The sequence below is a fragment of the Mytilus galloprovincialis genome, chromosome 8 (genome assembly GCF_965363235.1).
Source record: "Mytilus galloprovincialis chromosome 8, xbMytGall1.hap1.1, whole genome shotgun sequence".
Lineage (NCBI taxonomy): Eukaryota > Metazoa > Mollusca > Bivalvia > Mytilida > Mytilidae > Mytilus > Mytilus galloprovincialis.
In genome coordinates, this window is record NC_134845.1 from 17,305,579 (window position 1) to 17,311,695 (window position 6,117).

A 6,117-nucleotide genomic window follows, 5' to 3' on the forward strand; every position below is an offset into this window, starting at 1 on the left:
CGATAACAATTAGTCAGTACAATGACGAAAAGGCAAACAATCATGTGGTTACAGCGTGCTTAGATATATGATCCTTACAAAAGAAGCCGGATTAGTAGCTTCAATGTTATTGTTCCTGGCAAGTACAAATCGGCCCATTATACTAGCATTGTTGATGTCACAATTTTTGTACCTTTCTATACTGATAGTCTGGGATGAGTTGTTTGTTTTTAATTGTTCATCGTAGTATATTATAAGGCTTTTACAGACTATCACATTCCTCATCGCAGGCAGAAGTATAACACATGTTTACATATCAGTTTTGTTTTATTTTGTTGAACGGTGAAGACTTGTAACATTAGGAAACACGAGACATTACTGTTTGTTTATTGTATGTCATACAATTATCACTAGTCTGCAATTTCAGTATTTGGTTGAGAAAAATAAGGAATAATCATGAATAAACTAAATATTTTATACAAAATTACAGTGTAATACCCCTTGTTCAAAGACTCGGGAAACGTGGTGATATTAATTAAAACACAAGTTAACTAAATAATTAAATTGAAAAATTATATTTTGTATTCTTGTCTTTCACTTTTGCTAATGTGCCTTGCCTATGACTTTTTGTGTTACTTTGCTACATATGACGTGGCTCTGTACTTATACAACCCACCATTGTGTAATTCTTCAGTGATAATGTTGTTATTCATGTCTTTAATTTTTGCTTATAGGTTTTGTTGACTAAATGCTCTTTGGGTTTCTTTGATGCATTTGAAGTTGCTCTGTATTTATCCGCTGTACCTCTATTTTGGACAATTTTCCTCTTATATATGTATGTTTGTTTTGTTCACAAATCTTTGTCAATATAATGGAATCTGATGCGTCTGTCGTACAAGTGAGAGGTTTAGCTAGCTATTAAACCATGTATGATCAATCATTATTTCTACACAGAAAAATGGCTGTAACAATTCAGGAAAATGACAGTTGATTTCTATTCATTTGGGTGTGTTTGTGCTTTAGATTTTGCCATTTTATTATGGTCTATCTGTTTTGAATTTTGCTCGGAATTTATTTTTGTGATTTCTTTGATTTTTTTTTGGTAGTCTCATTTTACCATAACGTAATCTAATGGCCAGGTGTAATGGCAGTAGAAAGTTGTTTTGTTTCGTACCATTTCCAGTTTACAAGTTAACTGATTAGTGATTTCAAAGGTTTAAAACGAAAGATATTTTGTATAAGTTAAAGAATAAGTTAGTATTAGTCATGTTTTGCCTTTTCACTTACAATGCGACAATTATTTCATAATTGTGTTAAATAACTTTTAATTTCTATAACAATGGTAGGTGAAACACACGTAAGAACTATCCACAACAAATGATAAATAGAGGGAAAATAGATTACTGCGTAAATGAATAAAAATAGAATATTATTAACAACTTGTGTTTTATTAAAAAAAAAACATCATAAAAGAGGGATGAAAGATACCAGAGGGACAGTCAAACTCATAGATCGAAAATAAACTGACAACATCATGGCTAAACAAAACAACAGACAAATAATAGTACACAAAACACAACATAGAAAACTAAAGACTAAGCAACACGGACCCCACCAAAAACTGGTGGTGATGCTCCGGAAAGGTAAGCAGATCCTTCTTACATAACCCGCGTTTTGCATAACAATAGGACACATAGGAATAATAAAATAAATGATGAGCTTAAAACATTGTAGTCAACCCTTAACGCTCACTCACATTGCATTTAGGGTACATTTGTACAATAGATTATTTAAAAGCGTTATTTCAATAACCAATGCACACTTTTGTTTACTATTTAAAGGTAAAAGCTGTTTTCGGTTTCTATATTTATCTGTCTTATCGCATACGCTTTATAAGAATACAAGTTATTCAAACGGACATTGTATGACAAGGTTTGTAAATACGAGTGCATAAATATGTCTCTTTTGCTGAAATGCATACATAATAAATCGATCATGAAAAAAATCAGAAAATATGACTAGACCTACGTTTGCTTACAAACACTTCCTGATTGGGTATGTGAAATTGGATAAAAGGGTCCTCATAGTTTAGATAATGATATTGTAATCAACAAGATTATATCATATGCAAATACATGATTTAATTTCATTCACTTTATATCTTTAACTGGATAGGCTTCCACGAACTTTTTTAAGTAGTAGCACGGTGTGCAATTTGTAACTACTAGTATATTGGAGTACACTTAGCCACGTGGTGTGTAACAATATTTGAGGACACTATTAAAACAATGCGAGATATCCGTTTAGAAACACATGTCAACTGCACCTTAACATGATGTCACTCATTATTTTGTAACACAACAATGTTAATGGAGAAAATGTGATATTTGGCAATTATGGATGCTCCGAAAAATATTTCACTGAATTCAAATGCTTCAATAAAGAATATGTTCAATACAACAGGAATGACCACAGTATTCCAGTCATTTCATGAAAATGAATCTCTGTACTTTTTAAACACATCAACTATTAATACGACCGCGTCAGAACAAAGTTTCAATATTGGTGAAGTCACCACATTAAACTCAGTGGAAAGTTACTTATGGATGTACGTGTCGCCCGTCTTAATTCTTGTTGGAGTATTTGGAAATTGTTTAAGCATTGCTGTTCTGAAAAAGATGAGATTTTGGCGACGGACGCCGTTGTTTTTATTAGTCGTGTTAGCCGTTACGGATATAACAGTGTTGTTAGATGGTCTTCTACGCTATTGGATTAACTATGCGTTTGGAATAGACATTCGAACATTGTCAAATGCAAGCTGTAAAATCAATTTATTTGTGATTTATATTGCTATGCAATACTCTTCATGGATTCTTGTTTGTATGATTATTGATAGATTTCTCAAAACAAATTTTCCATTTTTATACATGCGTGTAGCAACTATGAAGAAAACCTGTCTCATTATTTTAGTTCTATTTATTATATTAGCAGGGATAGACTTGCATTTCTTCTGGACCAATGGAATAAAAGATGGAGAATGCGATGACCTAAACCAAAAATACCATAACTTCGGGGAATTTGTGTTTGTATATATAGATATTATTATTTTATCTGCGTTGCCTTTCTTAATAATGCTGATTCTGAATGTGTTCGTTTATAGAGCTCTAAAAAGACATCATGACTTTAGGAGCGCTTCCGTTGTTGAGTCACGGCATAGCAGGAGAACTAGAGGTAATAGACGACAATTCAGTAAGAAACTCACTCGAATGTTACTTTTTACCAGCGCCTACTTTTTATGCTCAACAGTCCCTATTAGTGTATACTTTATTTACGATTCTTATTTTAAATTTAAAGATGATTTAAATAACGCAAAGAAGGATGTTGCATGGTCGGTGATGTATTTATTTCAATACTCAAATTATTCGCTCAACTTTGTTTGGTATGCTGCATGGAACAAAGTGTTCAGAGAAAAGGCGAAAGAAATCTTTGGATTTAAACCTAAAGGGTAAGTTGTAATGTGTAAACGTTTGTACTGTTATACCGCTGTCCCAGGTTAGGGGATCCCGTTAACATGTTTAACCCCGTAACATTCTGTATGTATGTGCCTGTCCAAAGTCGGGAGCCTGTAATTCAGTGGTTGTCGTTTGTTTATGTGTTACATATTTGTTTTTCGTTCATTTTCTGTACATAATATAGGCCGTTAGTTTTCTCGTTTGAATTGATTTACATTGTCATTTCGGAGCCTTTTATAGCTGACTTCGCTCACTGTTGAAAACCGTACGGTGAACCACAGTTGTTAATTTCTGTGTCATTTTGGTCTCTTGTGGAGAGTTGTCTCATTAGTAATCATAACACATCTTCTTTTTTATATATTTGTATATTAACGTCATATGTTAACCATAATGGACTAATTTATCCTTAATATAGTACTCGGGTTGTGTTAAAAACAAATTTTCAATCTGGTATGATATATAAAGCAGTAACTAATTGTATGAAATTTAAAGTAAAAAAAAACACATGTTTGTCCTTTTTATTTTTAAAATTCATTCGATACATTTACAAATTAAGAAATATAAGAATAAACTGATTTAAAATAACAAAAAAATGTTATCAAACATAGGGAAAATCTACATAAAAATATACAGTGGTGAATGAGTAATGAGGGGATATAAATGACAATGACATATTCATATGCTTTTTTTAAAAATACTTATTATAAGATGATTTCAGTAAAGGTCAGAATATTAACGTTTGTTCTAAAATAATTTAGTTTTTGTTTTTATTGCAGTTCAATGTAACAATCATTTATAAATGTTATTAATATTATCGCCATTATTAATTGAAAAATAAATTCTTAAATTCGTTCCCAAATCAAAATGAATAAAAAAAAATATTTTGTTTGTCTTTTCGACATTGCTATTTTGAGCAGACATATCCGAGTAAAATTGAAGAAAAGAACATACATTCATAGCCATTTGTTTATTTAAAAATTCAATCGACACTTATTCTACACTGATAATCGTAGTTGAATTCTAACTGGCAAAACTCAAACGAATATAAAAATATTTATTAAATAAAACAACATATGAATAGGATAAATTTGACTACAGTTTTACCAAATTATCTTCAATATTTATTGCAATTTTTTTAACTAAAGTCAATATAAAATCAGTCATAATTCTCTTTGGTCGGGTTGTTGTCTTTTTAACACATCCCCCCTATTTCCATTCTTAATTTTACACAAAGCCAAGCATATACAGTTATTACACATTCAAAATCTATCTATAAAAGAGAAAAAAATATATTTATATAAGTTGATATATTAGTGTACCCAAATTGAAAATAATCAAATTATAAAAGGGTTGGTGAGTTGGATAACATATAAATCAACTGCTGATTTGTTAACTACAGACAAACTCCGAACAACTTTATACTTCAAAGAATACTTTAAGTTATGCTTATGCATGCATGCTTTTCTCATATATCCGTAAAAGCCGCATTATTGGGGCACTGATTACTGAGCTTTACAGTTCACCTTCAGCATTACCAAGCCATTGCTAGGAAACAATTGTACAAGGTTTTGACCACTCGAATCAAAACAATTCAAAACTAAATTAAATATGAAGTTAAAGAACATTCAAACCCAAAATTTAAAAAAAATGTGCCAAATGATATAAAAAAAATCTAAACGTGAGTTTGAAAAACGTCAGTGTTTCGTACAATTTAACATGTTATAAACAGTGCACATTAAATATTTTTAAAAAATCGAGAATAAGCTAAACGAATACTAAGTACATGTATGCAGCCATATTTACACCAATGAAAATGTACATTGTGATTTTAATAATGTTCTATTTATGTTTCAGATTCAGATACCAAAATGCAACAAGAAAGCACAATCAACGGTCTTCGTCGATTTCGCATATGACGACGTCTATCGACAATTCAATGAACGAAGGAGTGTCGGAGACTTACGATGAACATTCGGACTACTCAGAGGATATTCAAACAAATTCGAGTAAATATGTTGATCCAAATCCTAATACTCATGCCGCGTCTGTATCAATGGACACGTACGAACATATGTAAATATTGAACAAACATCATAGATTCTGTGATAGTTTCTTTTTGGTTGACTTGTTGACAACCTTATGATTTTTTTTTTACAGTTTAAATTAATTTTTGTTTTATAAATATTTTGTTAATAAAATATGAAGTTGTGGAACATTTTATTTAACCTAACCTCATCAAAATGTACTAAAACATTATACATTGTACATATATTTTAAAATCATGTGAAAGTTCAAACTAAAAAAAGGTTGAAAAAATCATGTTCACATGTATACATGAATGGCTAAATTTTATATAATACAAGAGTAAGTGAACTTTCTTGTAAAAGAAAATCATTTTTATTATCAAAACCTTCTAAAATGAATTACTGACCTCCAGTACACTATTTTCCCTATATTTCGCCGTATGAGTGTGCTTAATTACGATAGAAAATGCCCGTACCAAGTCGGGAATATGACAATTGAAATACAATGTTTGAGCTTTTGATTTTGCCCTTCGATAAGGGACTTTCCTTTCTGACTTTTTCCTCGGAGTTCTGTATTTCTCTATACCAATAGATTTTTACTT

The 6,117-nt window shown here is 30.9% G+C and overlaps 1 long non-coding RNA gene across 1 annotated transcript; it reads left to right on the forward strand.

Moving 5' to 3' along the window:
* Positions 1 to 2,107: 2,107 nt before the first annotated feature.
* Positions 2,108 to 5,704, forward strand: LOC143085215 (uncharacterized). The gene is made up of 2 exons (XR_012981274.1): positions 2,108 to 3,484; positions 5,346 to 5,704. It is a non-coding gene; the product is annotated as an uncharacterized LOC143085215 (long non-coding RNA).
* Positions 5,705 to 6,117: the final 413 nt, after the last annotated feature.